Raw genomic sequence first — 23,170 nt, 5'->3', positions numbered from 1 at the left:
TCCGGACAGTCTACGATTTGGTTCTTTTTAACTAAGAACCTAGTCCAGAGCTTCATGGCTGACTCTCCAGGCTGCTGGACGATGTGACTTAAGTCATCGGCGTCTGGTGGCCGGATATATGTACTTTGGAAGTTGTCACGGAAGGCATCTTCGAGATCTTCCCAGCTGCCGATAGAGTTTTCAGGCAGACTGTTTAGCCAGTACATTGCTGGTCCTTTGAGTTTTAGTGGGAGGTATTTGATGGCATGAAGGTCGTCTCCTCGAGCCTTATGAACATGGAGAAGAAAATCCTCGATCCATACCGCGGGATCAGTTGTTCCATCATATGATTCAATATTCACGGGTTTAAACCCTGCTGGGAATTCATGCTCCATTACTTTGTCAGTTAAGCAGAGTGGGTGTGCGGCACCTCTATATTGGGCCATGTCGCGAGGTAGCTTAGATGGAGTCCGTCTGCAGTTTTTGGCCCGGGCATAACTAGACTTGTCCCGTCCGCATAGGTAGCCGACGTCGCGTGTCGAGGCATCTCCTCGCGATCCGTAGATCGACCTATTGTGTCGTGCTCTACTGTCCAGGTTCTGCCGAGGGTCATATGTATGGCCCCGAGCTGTTTTGTCTCTATTTTTTCTTTGCGGTGAGGCGGGATACTGTTCGGCTTAAGCTGCCGCTTTATCCTGACTGCATAGTGGTCGGTTAGCCGCATTGTCCCGACCGCGTGGTACAAGTGTCGGCGCCTCCTCATCGAAATGAGGTAGGAATCTGTGCTTCGGGTAACCCTTGGTTGTGTGCTTGGGGCCGTATTCTTCGGCCACTAGGATGACTATCCACTTATCCTTGAGCAGGTCTTGGTCAGCTTGAAGCTGCTGCTATTTCTTTTTCAGGCTCATTGTCATGGCTAATAGCCGGGGTTTAAAGCGCTCTTGCTCAAGAGGTTCCTCAGGCATGATGAAATCCTCATCATCGAGGCTCTCCTCATCCTCGGAGAGCGGAAGATAATTATTGTCCTCCAAGTCTTCGTGTATGGCATGTTCATGCGGGCTATCGTGCCCATTTTCCAGTTCATCCTGATCGGACGTTGCCCCAACAGGGGCTTCATTGTCGTCGGCATCATCCAGGGTGTTGTTTTCTCCGGTGCCAGTATTACTGTCTTTTGCGCGACGTGACTTAGAGCGGCGCCGCTGACGCCGGTGACTGGGCTGTGTCTCGGGAGGTTTATCCTCAACTGGATCTTCTTTGTCATCGTCGTTAGTTTTTTTAGGTGTACCCACCATGTATACGTCATATGAAGAAGTGACCGTTCTGCGTACGGTGAGTGGCGGGTTTCGGCCCTGCTCTTCTTCGGCATCATCTATACCGTCGAAGTCTTCAGAGCCGTAATGGAGCATGTCGGTTAAGTCCTCGACAGTGGCTATGGAGTGGGTGGCGGGTGGGAAGCAAGATTCTCCATCATCAGCCCCTAGTTCGAACCAAACATAGTTCGACTATGAGTCCCCCGCCAAGGACAGGTTTTTCAATGAGTTTAGCATGTCGCCCGAAGGCGAATGCTGGAAGATGTCTGCGGCGCTGAATTCGAAGATCAATAAACGATCAAGTTCGGTGTCCGCGGGCTCACATGGTTCGGAACTTTCGGCCGGGGACGAGTCCGGAGTTCCAGTGGCACAGGTATCGTGTGAGATCAAGTCTATGTGCGGCTCCAATGCCAGGGAATATGTGGCCTCCATGGTGGGGTTGAGCTTCCCGTCCTTGGATGGCGCAGTCTGCTCCTGATCTAAGGCCAGATCGGTTATGGGAGCTGTCTCCTGGATGCGGTCCGATGGCAGATTTAGGTCATGTCCCTCGGGGTGGCCAGGAGTGATAGCCGTGGTCTCGAATCCAGCGAAGATCAAGTCCCCACGGATGTCTACAATGTAGTTCAAGCTCCCAAATGTGACCTGATGGCCAGGGGCGTAGCTTTCTATCCGCTCCAGATGGCCATGCGAGTTGGCCCGCAGAGCGAAGCCGCCGAACACGAAGATTTGCCCGGGGAGGAAAATTCCCCCTTGGGTAGCATCATTGTAGATGATTGAAGGATCCATCGAACCTCTCGTTGACAACACAATGGAACTCTCAATGAAAGCACCAATGTTGGTGTCAAAACCGGCGGATCTCGGGTAGGGGGTCCTGAACTGTGCGTCTATGGTCGATGGTAACAGGAGACAGGGGACACAATGTTTTACCCAGGTTCGGGCCCTCTCTATGGAGGTAATACCCTACGTCCTGCTTGATCGATCTTGATGAATATGAGTATTACAAGAGTTGATCTACCATGAGATCGTAATGGCTAAACCCTAGAGGTCTAGCTTGTATGGCTATGATAATAAGTCTCCTCCGGACTAAGTCCTCCGGTTTATATAGACACCAGGAGGATCTAGGGTTACACAAGGTCAGTTACAAAGAAAGAAATCCACATATTTGGTCGCCAAGGTTGCCTTCCACGCCAAGGAGAGTCCTATCCGGATACGGGTGCAGTCTTTGGTCTTTGTATCTCCATAGCCCATCAGTACGGCCCATGGCTAACAGGCCGGACGCCCGAGGACCCCTTAGTCCAGGACTCCCTCGCTCACTAGTGGGCCACCCAACCTCTTTGCCGTCCGCTAGCAGATGACAAAGCTTTTATGTCGTCTGATAGTTGAAGGCAAGCACGCTCTTTGCCGTCCGCTCTTTCTTTGTCGTCAGCTTTCTGTATGCTGATGGCAAAGACCTTCTTTGCCATCATCTAGCTAACGGCAAAGAGCTGGCTGACGGCAAAGATCCTGATTCTAGTAGTGGTCTATTCTTGTTGAATCTCGATCGTGGTGATACACATATTCATAATATTGATGCCAAAAGATGCAAAGTTAATAATGATAGTGCAACTTATCTGTGTCACTGCCGTTTAGGTCATATTGGTATAAAGCGCATGAAGAAACTCCATGCAGATGGGCTTTTGGAATCACTTGATGCTTGCGAACCATGCCTCATGGGCATGATGACTAAGACTCCGTTCTCCAGAACAATGGAGCGAGCCACTGACTTATTGGAAAAAATATGTATTGATGTATGCGGTCCGATGAGTGTTGAGGCTCGCGGTGGGTATCATTATTTTCTGACCTTCACAGATGATTTGAGCAGATATTGGTATATCTACTTAATGAAACATAAGTCTGAAGCATTTAAAAAGTTCAAAGAATTTCAGAGTGAAGTAGAAAATCATCATAACAAGAAAATAAAGTTTCTACGATCTAATCACGGAGGCAAATATTTGAGTTATGAGTTTGGTATTCATTTACAACAATGTGGAATAGTTTCGCAACTCATGCCACCTGGAACACCACAGCGTAATGGTGTGTCCAAACGTCGTAACTGTACTTTATTAGATATGGTGCGATCTATGATGTCTCTTACCGATTTACCACTATCGTTTTGGGGTTATGCATTAAAGACAGCTGCATTCACGTTAAATAGGGCCCATCTAAATCCATTGAGACGACATCGTATGAACTGTGGTTTGTCAAGAAACCTAAGCTGTCGTTTCTTAAAGTTTGGGGTTGAGATGCTTATGTGAAAAAGCTTCAACCTGATAAGCTCGAACCCAAATCGGAGAAGTGCTTCTTCATAGGATACACAAAAGAAACTGTTGGGTACACCTTCTATCACAAATCAGAAGGCAAGATATTTGTTGCTAAGAATGGATCCTTTCTAGAGAAGAGTTTCTCTCGAAAGAAGTGAGTGGGAGGAAAGTAGAATTTGATGAGGTAGTTGTACCTTCTCTCGAATTGGAAAGTAGTTCATCACCGAAATCAGTTCTAGTGATACCTACACCAATTAGTGAGGAAGTTAATGATGATGATCATGAAACTTCATATCAAGTTACTACCGAACCTCGTAGGTCAACTAGAGTATGTTCCGCACCAGAGTGGTACGGTAATCCTGTTCTGGAAGTCATGTTACTAGACCATGCCGAACCTACGAACTATGAGGAAGCGATGATGAGCCCAGATTCCACGAAATGGCTTGAGGCCATGAAATCTGAGATGGGATCCATGTATGATAACAAAGTATGGACTTTGGTTCACTTTCCCGATGATCAGCAAGCCATAGAGAATAAATGGATCGTCAAGAAGACGACTGGCGCTGATGGTAATGTTACTATCTACAAAGCTCGACTTGTTGTGAAAGGTTTTTGACAAGTTGAAGGAGCTCACTACGATGAGACCTTCTCACCCGTAGCGATGCTTAAGTCTGTCCAAATCATGTTAGCAATTCCGCATTTTATGATTATGAAATAAGGCAAATGGATGTCAAAACTGCATTCCTTTAATGGATTTCTTACAGAAGAGTTGTATATTATGCAACCATAAGGTTTTGTCGATCCTAAAGGTGCGAACAAAGTGTGCAAGCTCCAGCGATCCATTTATGGATTGGTGCAAGCCTCTCGGAGTTGGAATATACGCTTTGATAATTTGATCAAAGCATATGGTTTTATATAGACTTTTGGAGAAGCCTGTATTTACAAGAAAGTGAGTGGGAGCTCTGTAGCATTTCTAATATTATATGTGGATGACATATTCTTGATTGGAAATAATACAGAATTTCTGGATAGCATAAAAGGATAATTGAATAAGAATTTTTCAATGGAATACCTCGGTGAAGCTGCTTATATATTGGGCATCAAGATCTATAGAGTTAGATTAAGATGCTCAATTGGACTTTCACAAAACACATACCTTGATAAAGTTTTGAAAAAGTTCAAAATGGATCAGTCAAAGAAAGGGTTCTTGCCTATGTTACAAGGTGTGAAGTTGAGTCAGACTCAATGCCCGACCACTGCAGAAGATAGAGAGAAAATGAAAGTCATTCCCTATCTCTATCTGGGTGTAATACCTAGTGCGTCGGGTCAAATGAAAATCTTTTGTGACAATACTGTAGCAATTGTGTTAGCGAAGGAATCCAGATTTCACAAGAGAACCAAACACATTAAGAGATGCTTCAACTCCATCTGCAATCAAGTCAAGGAGGGAGACATAGAGATTTACAAAATACATATGGACTAGGCTTCTTCCACGAGAAAAACATGAGACCTTCATCATCTGAATGTTGCAGACCCATTGACTAGGCTTCTTCCACGAGAAAAACATGATCAGCACCAAGACTCCATGGGTGTTAGAACCATTACAATGTAATGTAGATTATTGACTCCAATGCAAGTGGGGGACTCAAGGAGATATGCCCTAGAGGCAATAATAAAGTTGTTATTTATATTTCCTTATATCATGATAAATGTTTATTATTCGTGCTAGAATTGTATTAATCGGAAACTTGATGCACGTGTGAATACATAGACAAAACAGAGTGTCCCTAGTATACCTCTACTTGACTAGCTCGTTAATCAAAGATGGTTAAGTTTCCTGACCATAGACTTGTGTTGTCATTTGATGAACGGGATCACATCATTAGGAGAATGATGTGATGGACAATACCCATCCATTAGCTTAGCATAATGATTGTTAAGTTTTATTGCTATTGCTTTCTTCATGACTTATACATATTCCTTTGACTATGAGATTATGCAACTCCCGAATACCGGAGGAACACCTTGTGTGCTATCAAACATCACAGCGTAATGGGGTGATAATAAAGATGCTCTACAGGTGTCTCCGAAGGTGTTTGGTGGGTTGGCATAGATCGAGGTTAGGATTTGTCACTCCGAGTATCGAAGAGGTATCTCTGGGCCCTCTCGGTAATGCACATCACGATAAGCCTTGCAAGCAATGTAACTAATGAGTTAGTTGCGGGATGATGCATTACGGTGTAGGGGAATGTAGTAATTCAAAAAAAATCCTACAATCACGCAAGATCTATCTAGGAGATGCATAGCAACGAGAGGGGAGAGTGTGTCCACGTACCCTCGTAGACCGAAAGCGGAAGCGTTATGTCAACACGGTTGATGTAGTCGAACGTCTTCATGATCCAACCGATCCAAGTACCGAACGTACGGCACCTCTGTGTTTAGCACACGTTCAGCTAGATGACATCCCTCGAGCTCTTGATCCAATAGAGGGTCGAGGGAGAGTTCCGTCAGCACGACGGCGTGGCAACGGTGTAGGTGATGTGATCCGCGCAGGCCTTCTCCTAGGCACTACGATGCTATGACTGGAGGAGTAAACTGTGGAGGGGGGCACCACACACGGCTAAGAAACAACTGTTGTGCCTTTGGGGTGCTGATACGTCTCCAATGTATCTATAATTTTTGTTTTTTCCATGCTATTATACTATCTATTTTGGATGTTTAATGGGCTATAATATGCTCTTTTATATTATTTTGGGACTAACCTATTAACCAGAGGCCCAGTGCCAGTTTCTGTTTTTTGCCTATTTCAGTGTTTCGTAGAAAAGGAATATCAAACGGAATCCAAATGGAACGAAACCTTTGCGAGGATCTTTCTTGGAACAAATGCAAACTAGGAGACTTGTAGTGGAAGTCTGGAACTCCGTGAGGCATCCACGAGATAGGAGGGCGTGCCCAGGGGGGTAGGCGTGCCCCCCACCCTCGTGGGCCCCATGGAGCTCCACTGACGTACATCTTTCGCCTATATATACTCTTATACCCTGAAAACATTAGGGGGCCACGAAACCACTTTTCCACCGCCGCAACGTTCTGTACCCGTGAGATCCCATCTGGAGTCTTTTCCAGCGATCTGTCGGAGGGGGAATCGATCACGGAGGACTTCTACATCAACACCATAGACTCTCCGATGATGTGTGAGTAGTTTACCATAGACCTTTGGGTCAATAGTTATTAACTAGATGGCTTCATCTCTCTCTTTGGTTCTCAATACAAAGTTCTCCTCGATGTTCTTGGAGATCTATTCGATGTAATACTTTTTGCGGTGTGTTTGCCAAGATCCGATGAATTGTGAATTTATGATCAAGTTTATCTATGAACAATATTTGGTTCTTCTCTGAATTCTTATATACATGATTTGATATCTTTGCAAGTCTCTTCGAATTATCGGTCTAGTTTGGCCTACTAGATTGATCTTTCTTGCAATGAGAGAAGTGCTTAGCTTTGGGTTCAATCTTGTGGTGTCCTTTCCTAGTGACAGTAGGGGCAGAAGGCACGTACTGTATTGTTGCCATCGAGGATAAAAAGATGGGGTTTATATCATATTGCTTGAGTTTATCCCTCTACATCATGTCATCTTCCCTAATGCATTACTCTGTTCTTATGAACTTAATAGTCTAGATGAATGTTGGATAGCGGTCGATGTGTGGAGTAATAGTAGTAGATGCAGAATCATTTCGGTCTACTTAACACGGACGTGATGCCTATCTTCATAATCATTGCCTAGATATTCTCATAACTATGCGCTCTTCTATCAATTGTTGGCAGTAATTTGTTCACCCACCGTAATACATGCTATCATGAGAGAAGCCACTAGTGAAACCTATGGCCCCGGGTCTCTTTCTTATTATATTGCATCTCTTTTTATTTACATTGCATCTCGTTTACTATTTTGCAATCTTTACTTTCCAATCTATACAACAAAAATACCAAAAATATGTACCTTAGTATCTTTATAAGGTCTCACTTTCGCAAGTGACCGTGAAGGGATTGACAACCCCTTTATCGCGTTGGTTGCGAGGTTCTTGATTGTTTGTGCAGGTACTAGGTGACTTGCGTGTGATCTCCTACTGGATTGATACCTTGGTTCTCAAAAACTGAGGGAAATACTTATGCTACTTTGTTGCATCACCCTTTTCTCTTCAAGGGAAAACCAACGCATGCTCAAGAGGTAGCAAGAAGGATTTCTGGCACCGTTGCCGGGGAGATCTACGCTCAAGTCAAGACATACCAAGTACGCATCATAAACTCTTCTCCCTCGCATTACATTATTTGCCATTCGCCTCTCGTTTTCCTCTCCCCCACTTCACCTTTGCCGTTTTATTCGCCCCCTTTCTGTTCGCCTCTTTTCGCTTGCCTCTTGTGTGTTCGTATGTTAGATCATTTGTTTCGCCGTCTTGGCTAGCCCTTTCTCCCTTCCTTTGTCTCCCGATTTTGAAGTTCTTCACTTCAAACAAAGATAAGGAGAAAACTTAAAAGATGCTAGGTATAGGATGATAGAATCCTATCATAGTTGCACTATAGAGGGAGATTTCAAGATTTTACTTCGTAATTTTTATGTTGGGCTAACCGTATCCCATAGACAACTCTTGGATTTTGCCGCTAAAGGGAATTTTATTGAAATTGACCCAAATATTGCCTATGAGATTATAGAGGGAATAGTAGGAGTACTTCCCCCACAAAAGGAACTACATCTTACTCAAGAAGGAACCCAAGTTTCAGAGAATTTATGCGAATTGCAAAAATCTATTAAGCCTCTTAAAAATGTTGGCTGGAACCTTCACCATATGAATACGTTGATCACTCTATGCAATAAGCGATTGGATGCTCTAGATCTAAAAATCTCTGAGCATGAAGGGAAACTTAAGGAACCTCCCGGATCCGAGCATAACTCCATTAAAAAGATAAATTCCAAAGATGGCAATACCTAGATGTATTCTTGCTTTTATGCCTAGCTAGGGGCATTAAACGATAGCGCTTGTTGGGAGGCAACCCAATTTTATTTTTGTTCTTTACTTTTTGTTCCTGTTTAGTAATAAATAATTTATATAGCCTCTGTTATGATTGTGTCTTTTATGTTTTAATTAGTGTTTGTGCCAAGTAAAGCCTTTAGGATCTTCTTGGGTGATTGTTGTTTGATCTTGCTGATAAAAACAGAAAGTATGCACTCACGAAAATAATTTTTGTTTTTTACCAAAGAGCTATAAAATACCAATTCCAACTGCAGTAGATCCATATACAAAATATTTAGGACGTCCTAATTTTTCAGAATTTTTGGAGTTACAGAAGTATTCGAAACCTCCAGATTGCTACACACTGTTCTGTTTTGACAAATTCTGTTTTTCGTGTCTTGTTTGCTTATTTTGATGAATCTGTGGGTAGTATCGGGGGTATGAACCATAGAGAAGTTGGAACACAGTAGGTTTAACACCAATATTAATAAAGAACGAGTTAATTACAGTATATTAAAGTGGTGGTTTGTTTTCTTATACTAACAGAGCTCATGAGATTTTCTATTAAGTTTTGTGTTGTGAAGTTTTTCAAGTTTTTGGGTAAAATTTGATGGATTTGGGAATAAGGAGTGGCAGGAGCCAAAGCTTGGGGATGCCCAAGGCACCCCAAGGTAAAATTCAAGGACAACCAAAAGCCTAAGCTTGGGGATGCCCCGGAAGGCATCCCCTCTTTCGTCTCTGTCTATCGATAACTTTACTTGAGGCTATATTTTTATTCACCACATGATATGTGTTTTGCTTGGAGCGTCTTGTATGATTTGAATCTTTTCTTTTTATTTTACCACAATCATCCTTGTTGTACACACCTTTTGGGAGAGACACACATGAATCAGAATTTATTAGAATACTATATGTGCTTTACTTATATCTTTTGAGCTAGATAATTTTGCTCTAATGCTTCACTTATATCTTTTTAGAGCACGGTGGTGGTTTTATTTTATAGAAATTATTGATCTCTCATGATTCACTTATATTATTTTGAGAGTCTTTTAGAACAACATGGTAATTTGCTTTGGTTATAAAATTAGTCCTAATATGATGGGCATTCAAGATGGGTATAATAAAAACTCTCATATAGAATGCATTGAATACTATGAGAACTTTGATACTTGATGATTGTTTTCAGATATGAAGATGGTGATATTAGAGTCGTGCTAGTTGCGTAATTGTGAAATTGAGAAATACTTGTGTTGAGGTTTGCAAGTCCCGTAGCATGCACGTATGGTAACCGTTGTGTGACAAATTTTTAGCATGAGGTGTTTTATGATTGCCTTCCTTATGAGTGGCAGTTGGTGATGAGCGATGGTCTTTTCCTACCAATATATCCCCCTAGGAGCATGCGCGTAGTGCTTGGGTTTGATTACATGTAGATTTTTGCAATAAGTATGTGAGTTCTTTATGACTAATGTTGAGTCCATGGATTATACGCACTCTCACCCTTCCACCATTGTTTGCCTCTCTTGTGCTGCGCATCTTTCGCCGGTACCATAAACCCATTATTTACCTTCCTCAAAACAGCCACCATACCTACCTATTATGGCACTTCCATAGCCATTCCGAGATATATTGCCACGCAACTTTCCACTGTTTCGTTTATTATGACACACTTCATCATAGTCATATTGATTTGCATGATCATGTAGTTGACATCGTATTTGTGCCATGGCCACCATTCATAATTTCTTATACATGTCACTTTTCATTCATTGCTGTCAGGACCCCGATTCCAAGTCACATCGATCTAGCCGGTAACACCTCATATCACTTTGCGGCCTCACGCACGGTATCCCACGGGTGTCGTCTTACCATGGCCCGGGACCGTTTGCGCCTTTTGGCTCACGTATATGATAGTGTCGCTAGCATCCATATGATAGAGAACCCGGGCCGACATGGCTAGTCATGAACCCAAAGCGGCACAGACCTATGGAGACAGGCATACATGTATCACATCGAGCATGTCGGTCATCAGCGAGTGATTCCGGGCTATAGCACTGGGCTAACAGGACTCCGAGGGACCCGGGCTGTAGCAGGCTAGGCAGGACTTCGGAAATCACCGCGTGACATTTCCCCGAAGGGACAGACATAGGAACGAAGTGAAACACATGCCGGCCAGTCAAGTGTCCTGAACAGTAGTGCTGGGCTAGCAGGACTCCGGTGAACCGGGCTGTAGCGGACTACTATGGCTCGAGGAACACTAGACTACATTTCCCCATAAGAAAGGCTGCCAAGGATAAACAACTAGATTGTCGGATCCCACTCATACCAAGCATTTCAATCATACACACAATATGCCCGATATGAGTACATACAACATGGCATCACAACAAAACTCTACAACTCAAGTACTTTATTTAAAGGCTCCAGAGAGCCATACATAACATGTTCATACAGATAGGGGTCACATGACCCGACACTCAAGTCATACAAACATACAAGCACATGCGGAAGCAACTAGTCTGAGTATAGACTCTAGAAAGTAAGAAGGCTTCTCGAAGCCTGTCTATCTACATAAGGCCCACCATGGCCAGGATCACCACCTGGGTGGCTAGTCACTCGTCGATGTCAAGGTCTACGTAGAACCCATCGGAGTGGGCAGTGTCGTCTGAAAACAGTAATTAAGCAAACATGAGTACAAAGGTACTCAGCAAGTCTTACATCAGATCCTACTATACATGATTATCCTCAAGAAGGTGGTGGGGTTAATGCAGCAAGCTAGCTTTGACTCTTGGCTAAGCTATCCTACGGAACTCCACCAGTAAAATAGTTTTTGCACACGAGTCCACTACTCACCATCACAATACTCCACTGGGGATCCTCTCTCGTCATCCTACGAGAGGGCCATCCTCGGTACTCATGCTTATCTTGAGTCTTTTATTAGTATCCATTGACTTGTCTATGAACTGTATAGGAAACCAAGTAGTCCTTTACCGCGGACGCGGCTATTCGAATAGTTTTATACCCTGTAGGCGTGTACTTCTTCATACACGCTTTCACCACTTACCGCCGCTTACACGACATGTACTCGGCAACCTTCAAGCGGAAGCCCAGCGAGGGTGTCAGCCACGGCCTACCTAAACACTTAAGTCTCTAGTCCAGGTTTATCGCCTATCCAGGTTCCATCCGTAGGGAGTCCGGCCGAGGTTTCCACATACGGCCCCGAACGATGTGAACAGGGTCCCGAGACGCCTAACGGGCGCCCGGCATACCCGGCCATGGTGTATCTACCGCAACATAGCCCACCCCTAGGGTCAGCGCTACGCACGGCCGCCAACACATAACCTACAAACACCAGAAACTATTTGCAACTCCTGGACAGAGTACTAAGGCGGTTAAGAAGCCGAGAGGGTCCATTGGTTTCGGGCCCAATGTACGGTAGTAACTGCATCTTAAATCACACATACAGATCTCAGTTCTTAGGGATGGCCTCAATGAAGCAACCCACCATGTACTCCTACATGGACTCTCATCGATACCTTTACCAAAACATGTTCAACACATCCCTCACATTACTGACATAAGTATTTCACTCTAGCCCATCACCCAGATGAACCAGACCTGACACAACTCTAAGCATAGCAGGCATAGCAAGGTAGGAATCACATACATGGATAAATCAACTCCTACACATGCTAGTGGGTTTCATCTAGTTACTGTGGCAATGACAGGTCATGCAGAGGATAAGGGTTCAACTACCGTAGCACACAACAGTTTGAATCGCGTTGTCTTAATGCAGTAAACAAGAGCAGAAGCGAGAACATGGGTTTGTATCGGCATGATCAATGGTTGCTTGCCTGATGGAGTGGTAGTGGGATACTGCCCTTCAGTTGGATACTCGTGAATATCCTCGGAGGCAGAACCTACCGCGAAAAACACATCGAAATACAATCAACACATGACGATATGCAACAATATGATGCGTTCTATGACATGGCAATATGAATGTGTCTTGGCCTAATGCAAGTTATAATAGAAAGGAAATGAACTCATTTGAATCGAAGATTCAAATATTAGCTCATTAAACATGGCCTTAATAGTGCATTTCCTTATTCTGCTTAAACAGCAAGGTAAACTTGTTTTGTCATGCATGAAACCATTACAGATGGATAGATTGAATTTTTCTGATAATTTTTCATATATAAATTATTTCATTTGGAGTTACGGTTGAATTTCTATGATTTTTAGAAGTTTTAAACATTTTCTGGAATTTCCTGTATAAAAATAATTCCAGTAAATCAATTACTGCGTCAGCAATGCGTCAGGGTGACGTCAGTGGTCAACGGGGACGTCCAGGTCAAACCTGAATGGTGGGGTCCACTGGTCAGTGTCTCTATGCACTAACTACGTTTAGTTAGCCTAATTGACTAGCAGGGCCCACTAGTCAGTGACTATACTAATTAACTAACCTATTTAGTTAGCACTAACAGAGTAATTAGTCGGGCGGGGCCCGCATGTCGGTGAGAGAGAGGGGGGGAGGTCAACCCACGTCAGCAGGTCAACCTCGCCGGTCAGCGGGTCAAAACCTGACGGCGTTTAGCCGCTGGCGAGGCCAGACGCGGTGGCGCGCTGCGGAAATCGCCCATAGGGCACCAATTGATGCGCGGAGAGCAGCTACGGGTAGCTGGGAACGAACCGCGGCATTTGGTGGTGGTGGTTGGGCTCGGGGTGGCCGGAAACGTCGCCGGCGACGAGCCTTGCGGTCGCCGGAGTCGGGCGAAAGTGAGCCCGAGGCTACGGGGCACGGCGAGGCGTGTGGTGAGGTGCGTTGTGCCCCTAGGGATGCAGTGAAGTAGTTAGACTAGGTGGTGTGGCCGGTGTTTGGTCGGAGACACGTCGGCGACGAGCTCCACGGCGGCGCGTGCAGGTGAGCTTCGTGTGCTTGTTGTGGTGCACGAGAAGAAGAACAGGGAGGATGGGGAGGTGCAGCAGCTCACGGCGATCACGTAGAGGCGGACGGCGCGGTCGGGGACGAGTCGATGCGGCGGCGACGTCGAAAGGGATCTCCGGCGATGCTCGGTGAAGATGAGGTCGAAGAAGACGTTGCAGAGCGTGTGAGCGCTCGGGGCTCAGCTGCTCGACGGAGTCGACGATGGCGGAGAGGATGGACACGGTGGTGCAACACAGGGATGACGGTGGACGCGGTTTCACGGTGGCGCGAGCATGGCAGCGTCGGCCATGGCGGAGGAAGAGCGATGGAGAGGGACCAGGGGGAAAGTGCGGTGTCTGCGAGGTTGGGGGATGCAAGGGAGTTCGTCCCACGTCGACAGGTCGACGAGGGGAGCGGCGAGGCGGCGGCAGCTGCGTGGCGCGCATGCGGTGCTCACCGTCGAGCACCTGCCTGCTTGGCCAAGCCAAGCTGCTCGCTGGCGGGGTGGCTGGGCTGGGCCGGCGGGTGGGCCTGGTAGGTGGCGCCAGGTAAGTTTTCTGTTTTTTTGTTTTCTTTTGTATTTTTTTCTATAGCTTTAGGGCTTTATTTAAAATACCTAGGCACTTTCTAAAATCCTGAAAATAATTGTGGGCTCTGTTGGGATTATTCCTAACAGCCCTAACTTAATTCCAGAATTATTTGAACATTTAAAATATTTATTAGCATTTAAATGTCCAAAGGCAACTTACATATGATTTAATCCAGTGACCTTTTGTTGACCTAGAAAATTGTGCACCTATTTTCCCAGAGGTTCCAACCCAAGGCAAAGAGGGTGAACATTTTAGAAGGGCATTTCAGGTTCATTGAAATTATTTTTAGTAAACCCTAGTTGATTTCAAGAGGGGTGCTGGGGGTTCTTCCTTCCCCATTTCAAGTTTCTGATGAAAAATAAACATGATGCACACTCTAATGCATGGACTAGCTAGGGTGTGACAACTCACCCCCACTCAAAAGAATCTCGTCCCGAGATTTAGGATCCTCTGGGAAGAAGGTGGGGTACTCGAGTCGAAGACGATCCTCCCTTTCCCAAGTGGCTTCTTCCTCGGAATGATGTGACCATTGAACCTTGAGAAACTTGATATTATGACGTCGAGTGGTACGCTCGGCTTGATCAAGGATACGAACGGGATATTCCCGATAAGAGAGGTTATCTTGTAGATCAAGCGTTTCGTGGTCCACTCCACGGATAGGATCCGCGAAGCAACGCCTGAGTTATGAAACGTGGAAGACATCGTGAACTCTGGAAAGATGCGGAGGTAGTTCCAATTGGTAAGCAACTTCTCCTCGTTTGGCAAGAATGCGAAAGGGTCCAATGTAACGAGGAGCCAATTTGCCTTTGATACCGAAACGATGGGTTCCCTTTAACGGAGTAACCCGAAGGTAAGCCTTCTCGTCGATTTCATAAGTCATAGGCTTATGTTTACGATCATATTGACTCTTTTGACGAGATTGGGCTGTTTTCAATTTCTCACAAATAACGCGAACCTGCTCTTCTGCTTCCTGAATCATATCCGGGCCAAAGAGTTGTCTTTCCCCGGTTTCTGACCAGTTAAGAGGCGTTCGACATTTCCGTCCATAGAGAACTTCGAAAGGAGCCTTGCCTAAGCTGGCTTGATAACTATTGTTATAAGCAAACTCCGCGTATGGAAAGCATTTCTCCCAACTCATTCCGAACGAGATGACAGAAGCTCGGAGCATATCTTCCAGAATTTGATTGACTCGCTCTACTTGACCACTTGATTGGGGATGGAAGGCGGTACTAAAGGAGAGACGAGTTCCCATAGCATTTTGGAAACTTTCCCAAAATCAAGAGGTGAAGAGACTCCCACGGTCTGAGTTAATTTCCAATGGAACACCATGAAGAGACACTATTCGGGAGATGTATAACTCAGCTAGCTGGCTAGCGGTGATACTCTCACGGACAGGTAGAAAGTGGGCTACTTTGGAAAGTCGGTCGATCACAACGAAGATGGCATTATTCCCTCTCTTGGTCCTGGGAAACCCAGTGATGAAATCCATACTGATTTTATCCCATTTCCATTCAGGAATAGCCAAAGGTTGAAGGGTGCCAGCAGGCCGTTGATGCTCTGCTTTAACACGACGACAAACATCGCAATTAGCAATATATTGAGCGATTTCTCTCTTCATCCTAGTCCACCAAAACCTCTGGCGTAGGTCTTGATACATTTTAGTACTACCGGGATGAATGGTGAGAGGGGATTCATGAGCTTCCTTAAGGATCAGCTGCCTCAGGTTTCGTGCCTTTGGAACCACTAGGCGATTCCCAAAGTATACGACACCTTGATCATCAATGGAGAAACAATTCGCGACTCCTTTCTTAATGTTTCTCTTAATACGGGAGATTCCCGGATCTACCTTCTATGCCTTGATGATCTGATCCGTAAGGGTAGGTTTCGCCACCAGGGTGGATAAGAATCCTTGAGGAACAATGTGAAGATTTAGCTTACGAAATTCCTCATGGAGAAATGGTTGACTTGGTTGTAACATCAGGTTGTTACAATAGGACTTACGGCTTAGCGCATCAGCCATGACATTGGCTTTGCCTGGGGTGTAAGTTATTCCTAAGTCGTAATCCGAGATCAACTCAACCCAACATCTTTGCCTGAGATTCAAATCCGGTTGGGTGAAGATATATTTCAAACTTTGGTGATCGGTGAAGATCTCGCAACGATTACCGAGAAGGTAATGTCGCCAAGTTTTAAGTGCATGGACTACAGCTGCAAGCTCTAGATCATGTGTGGGATAATTTTCCTCATGTGGGTGTAATTGCCATGAAGCATAGGCAATTACCTGACGATCTTGCATGAGTATGCAACCTAGTCCTTGTCGCGAGGCGTCGCAATAGATAATAAAGTCCTTGGAGAAATCTGGTGGTACCAGTACGGGAGCAGATGTCAGGCATCTTTTCAGTTCCTGAAAACTGAACTCGCACTATGGAGTCCACTCGAACTTTTTATCTTTCTTGAGGAGTTCAGTTAGAGGTTTAGCAACCTTGGAGAAATTCTCAACAAAGCGGCGGCAATAGCTCGCTAAGCCAAGGAAGCTCTGAACTTGCTTAACCGTCTCAGGTGGAGTCCAATCAAGGACGGCTTGAACTCGCTCGGGATTGACAGCAATACCCTTGCCAGAGATTACATGGCCTAGATAGGTCACTTCTGGCAACCAAAATTCACACTTGGAGAATTTGGCATAAAGGCGATGCTCTCGAAGTTTCATCAATACCAGCCTTAGATGTTCGGCATGTTCCTCTTCATTCTTGGAGTAGATGAGTATGTCATCGAGGTATACTACGACAAATTTGTCCAAGTACTTCATGAAAACTGAGTTCATTAACCGGGAGAAGGTGGCTGGGGCATTGGTTAAACCGAAGGACATCACGGTGTATTCGTATTGGCCATAACGAGTAACAAAGGCCATTTTGGGAATGTCCCCGTTTCTGATTTTGATTTGATGGTAGCCCAACCTCAAATCCATCTTGGAAAAGACTGAGGATCCAGCGAGCTGATCATACAGATCGTTAATCCTGGGAAGCGGGTATTTGTTCTTGATGGTGACCAGGTTGACAGGGCGGTAGTCTACAGCCATTCGATCCGTTCCATCCTTCTTCTTGACGAAGAGGACGGGGCAAGCCCAAGGAGAAGAACTAGGACGGATGAAACCCTTTTTCAAGGACTCATCGAGTTGGTTCTTAAGCTCGGCTAGTTCTAAGGGTGCCATCTTGTAGGGTCTTCTAGAAATTGGAACGGTTCCTGGAACAAGGTCTATCACAAACTCGACATCCCTGTCAGGTGGAACACCTGGCAGTTCTTCTGGAAAGACATCCGGAAAGTCTCGGACTACCGGAACATCCTCAAGGTCTGGGAGGGGGTTGGCATTTAAGGAGTAAAGCTGGCGCTTGGCCACTCGAGTTAAGACATTGACTGTCTTGCCCGATGGGTGAGTAAGTTGAACGGTTCTAGTGGCACAATCGATCTTAGCATAATGAGCTGACATCCAGTCCATACCCAAGATGATGTTTATGTCCGAGGACTTGAGAGCTATTAAGGATGCAAGGAAGACAAGTCTATCGACAAGGATTTCGTTCCCATGGCTTACTCTAGAAGTTTGCCATCTAGAGCCAGGGGTTTGAATTTCCATGGTAGAGGGCATGTCACAGAATGTCGTGTTGTGCAATCGAGCATAGTTCTCGGATATGAATGAATGAGATGCTCCAGTATCGAAAAGAACAGATGCCGGATGGCAGTTAACAAGGAGCGTACCAAGGACGACGTTGGGATCCTCATGAGCCTCCTCGGCTAAAACATAGTTGACATGGCCACATGCAGTGGTGGCCGGCTTGGCGTAGAATGTTTTTCCCGCGGGCTTACCACGGCCAACGGACTTCCCAGTTTGATTGGGGTTGTTGTTCAGGGGACACTCTCGGCTATAGTGACCCGGCTCTCCACACTTAAAGCATGTCACCACATTGGAGCATGGAGCAGCATTAGCAGCGGGGCCACCATAGGGCTTGGACGGTGCAAATTGCTGGTTGGGACGAGGCGCCTCAAAGGATGGCCTCGGAATGAACCTGGGTGGCAGTGCCGTGCTTGGAATCCACACCCGGCGCTTCTGAGCTCCAGAGCCGGATGAAGAGCCAAAGTCACGGGAGTGCTTGCGTGAAGCGTCATAATCAGTCTGGCCTGTCTCAGCACTGATGGCTTTATTGACCAACTTCTGAAAGGAGGTGCGCTCGTGCAGACGAAGATCGCGGCGAAGCTCAGGGCTAAGTCCCTTGAGGAACCTTGCCTGCTTCTTAGCGTCAGTAGATACTTCTTCAGGAGCATAGCGTGCCAGATTTCCAAATTCATGACTATAAGCATCCACAGTCAGTCTTCCTTGGGTGAAGTTGCAGAACTCCTCCCTCTTGCGATCCATGAGACCTTCCGGAATGTGATGCTCGCGGAAAGCCTCGCTGAACTCAGCCCAAGTAGTAATTTGGCCGACCGGGCGCATAGCTTCGAAGTTTTCCCACCAAAAGCTAGCAGGGCCTTCGAGATGATAGGCAGCATAGGTAACCTTGTCGGCTTCGTCTACGTTGGCAGAACGTAGCTTGTGAATGATGCTGCGAAGCCAGTCATCCGCGTCGAGGGGTTCGACGGAATGGTTAAACTTTGGTGGGTACAGGTTGATAAAGTCATTGATTGACACCAAGTCATTTCGTGGATGACGTGCAGTGTTCTGCTCGATCCGCTCCAGCAGACGGTTAGTCTCACGCTTGTTTCTTTCCGCCTCCAGCATCACTTCGGCCAGAGAAGGCGGGTGAGGCAGATTTTCACCCCTAGCTGCACTGGCTTCCCCCTACTCCGAGGCAGCAGGGTTGCTGCGGGTGTTGACCATCCTAGGAGAAAACAAGACAATGGTTTAGATAAGGATGGCTCAAACTTAGCAAGGAAGTGCAGTATGTAATGGATAACTCGGAATGCAGAGATGTTCATCCGTATGTCATGGTAATATAAAACTGCCATATATATACCAACGGTCATACACATCATACATAGTTTAGTACAAGCCCAGGCTACAGTACAACTATGATGAAAGACGTTACATCTCATCGGAGGCATTCCAAGCTCCTATACATTATTTGTCTACACCTCCGGAATTGATTACATACAAAGTCATATTCCACAAATCACGCAGGACAGTGGAGATACAGCTACTACAATACTAGTGGTACCACTACTAACTCAGACAGCTCCATAGTAGTTCTCATAGAAGTCACCTCCATAGCCTGGAAGTTCAACATGACCATCCGGGAACAGACGGTCCTGAGGAGCCTGTGGACCATCGAGGCTAGGATGAGGTCTTGGACCAACAAACGGTGGCCTGCGGGGACCACGGGGTGGGGTGCTGCCTCCCACATCACGCCAATCCACCATGTCTGGCAGGGCTGATCTCACAGGATAAAGATCCCTTGTATCCATATATCCAGCTTGCACCGCAGGTGCAAACCGAGTCAATGTGGCCCAATGATCAGCACGGGTATTGAAAAGCTCCAGCCTCAAGGCCCGATTCTCTCGGTCCTTATCTTCGAGCAACTCGGCAGTGGTACGAGTTAATGAGTCCTCCTGAGTGGAGTCAGCATTGATAGCCTGAAGATACCCTTGCGCTCCCGGAAGTGAAGCTGGCATGTAACGGAAGTCGGTGTTCCGAAGCAGGCCAGTCCGGACTCGCAAGATGGTCATCATGGAATAGGCAGTATCCTGCACAGCCATCTCAACAGTAACCCCGAGCCCATAGGAACAGTGAAGGGGCTCGGTAGATCCAGGATAAGAAGGAAATATCCTGACGGTGCAGAGATATTGGCTTTGATTAAAGTCGCGGAACTGCTCTTCGACGGTGTATTCGGGATACCAACGGTAGCCCGTCTCGATCATTACCCGGACTAACATAGAAGTACGACCGGGCACGTCGAGGCACCGGGTCAGGCGAACCACTTGGTTTAGATCACGGTTGGCCATCTGAAAACACAACCACAATGTAAAGACATCAGAATTTCTAGGGAAAATCGGACAGCATAACAGCTGTAAATGCTCAGAAAAAGATTTGAGACATCCACAACAGTTTGCAATACCACTCAACAACATCATATCAAGGTTCTGATCCAATTAGCAACATACTAAGAATAGTAGAAACTGAACTGGGACTGGTAACAACAATCCTATAAGCTATTACGGATTAGCAACACATGAACCTGATAGAAGAAGAGAGCCTAATCCTTAACCCACGTTGAAAGAGAAGAGAATGACTCAGATCAGAGGCATAGGGTAAAGGAATAAAAGAGCCTTACGTTCCCTCCCACAATCAATTCCCCTACATATAACTAAAGCATTTATAGACTCGACATCGACCAGTTTGGCTCAACGAACCTACAGGCAGTCCGGCTCTGATGCCAACGCTGTCAGGACCCCGATTCCAAGTCACATCGATCTAGCCGGTAACACCTCATATCACTTTGCGTCCTCACGCACGGTATCCCACGGGTGTCATCTTACCATGGCCCGGGACCGTTTGCGCCTTTTGGCTCATGTATATGATAGTGTCGCTAGCATCCATATGACAGAGAACCCGGGCCGACATGGCTAGTCATGAACCCAAAGCGGCACAGACCTATGGAGATAGGCATACATGTATCACATCGAGCATGTCGGTCATCAGCGAGTGATTCCGGGCTGTAGCACTGGGCTAACAGGACTCCGGGGGACCCGGGCTGTAGCAGGCTAGGCAGGACTTCGGAAATCACCGCGTGACATTTCCCTGAAGGGACAGACATAGGAACGAAGTGAAACACATGCCGGCCAGTCAAGTGTCCTGAATAGTAGTGCTGGGCTAGCAGGACTCCGGTGAACCGGGCTGTAGCGGACTACTATGGCTCGAGGAACACTAGACTACATTTCCCCATAAGAAAGGCTGCCAAGGATAAACAACTAGATTGTCGGATCCCACTCATACCAAGCATTTCAATCATACACACAATATGCCCGATATGAGTACATACAACATGGCATCACAACAAAACTCTACAACTCAAGTACTTTATTTAAAGGCTCCAGAGAGCCATACATAACATGTTCATACAGATAGGGGTCACATGACCCGACACTCAAGTCATACAAACATACAAGCACATGCGGAAGCAACTAGTCTGAGTATAGACTCTAGAAAGTAAGAAGGCTTCTCGAAGCCTGTCTATCTACATAAGGCCCTCCATGGCCAGGATCACCACCTGGGTGGCTAGTCACTCGTCGACGTCAAGGTCTACGTAGAACCCATCGGAGTGGGCGGTGTCGTCTGAAAACAGTAATTAAGAAAACATGAGTACAAAGGTACTCAGCAAGTCTTACATCAGATCCTACTATACATGATTATCCTCAAGAAGGTGGTGGGGTTAATGCAGCAAGCCAGCTTTGACTCTTGGCTAAGCTATCCTACGAAACTCCACCAGTAAAATAGTTTTCGCACACGAGACCACTACTCACCATCACAATACTCCACCGGGGATCCTCCCTCGTCATCCTACGAGAGGGCCATCCTCGATACTCATGCTTATCTTGAGTCTTTTATTAGTATCCATTGACTTGTCTATGAACTGTATAGGCAACCAAGTAGTCCTTTACCGCGGACGCGGCTATTCAAATAGTTTTATACCCTGCAGGGGTGTACTTCTTCATGCACGCTTTCACCACTTACCGCCGCTTACACGACATGTACTCGGCAACCTTCAAGCGGAAGCCCAGCGAGGGTGTCGGCCACGGCCTACCTAAACACTTAAGTCTCTAGTCCAATTTTATCGCCTATCCAGGTTCCATCCGCAGGGAGTCCGGTCGAGGTTTCCACATACGGACCCGAACGATGTGAACAGGGTCCCGAGATGCCTAACGGGCGCCCGGCATACCCGGCCACGGTGTATCTACCGCAACATAGCCCACCCCTAGGGTCAGCGCTACGCACGGCCGCCAACACATAACCTACAAACACCAGAAACTATTTGCAACTCCTGGACAGAGTACTAAGGCGGTTAAGAAGCCGAGAGGGTCCATTGGTTTCGGGCCCAATGTACGGTAGTAACTGCATCTTAAATCACACATACAGATCTCAGTTCTTAGGGACGGCCTCAATGAAACAACCCACCATGTACTCCTACATGGCCTCTCATCGATACCTTTACCAAAACATGTTCAACACATCCCTCACATTACTGACATAAGTATTTCACTCTAGCCCATCACCCAGATGAACCAGACCTGACACAACTCTAAGCATAGCAGGCATAGCAAGGTAGGAATCACATACATGGCTCAATCAACTCCTACACATGCTAGTGGGTTTCATCTAGTTACTGTGGCAATGACAGGTCATGCAGAGGATAAGGGTTCAACTACCACAGCACACAACAGTTTGAATCGCGTTGTCTTAATGCAGTAAACAAGAGCAGAAGCGAGAACATGGGTTTGTATCGGCATGATCAATGGTTGCTTGCCTGATGGAGTGGTAGTGGGATACTGCCCTTCAGTTGGATACTCGTGAATATCCTCGGAGGCAGAACCTACCGCGAAAAACACATCGGAATACAATCAACACATGACGATATGCAACAATATGATGCGTTCTATGACATGGCAATATGAATGTGTCTTGGCCTACTGCAAGTTATAATAGAAAGGAAATGAACTCATTTGAATCGAAGATTCAAATATTAGCTCATTAAACATCGCCTTAATAGTGCATTTCCTTATTCTGCTTAAACAGCAAGGTAAACTTGTTTTGTCATGCATGAAAACATTATAGATGGATAGATTGAATTTTTCTGATAATTTTTCATATATAAATTATTTCATTTGGAATTTTTCTGATAATTTTTCTGATAACCCAAACCCGAGACTAAGTGCTTCTGTAATAAGGGGAACAACCACTAGGGCAGAATTACCCTAGATACTTGGTAGATAAGAAGGCTGGCAAGGTCGATAGAAGTATATTGGATATACATTGTGTTAATGTGTACTTTGCTAGTACTCCTAGTAGCACCAGGGTATT

The sequence above is a fragment of the Triticum dicoccoides genome, chromosome 2A (assembly GCF_002162155.2).
Source record: "Triticum dicoccoides isolate Atlit2015 ecotype Zavitan chromosome 2A, WEW_v2.0, whole genome shotgun sequence".
Lineage (NCBI taxonomy): Eukaryota > Viridiplantae > Streptophyta > Magnoliopsida > Poales > Poaceae > Triticum > Triticum dicoccoides.
The sequence above is the reverse complement of the archived record's forward strand: the minus strand, read 5'-3'. Positions refer to the sequence as shown.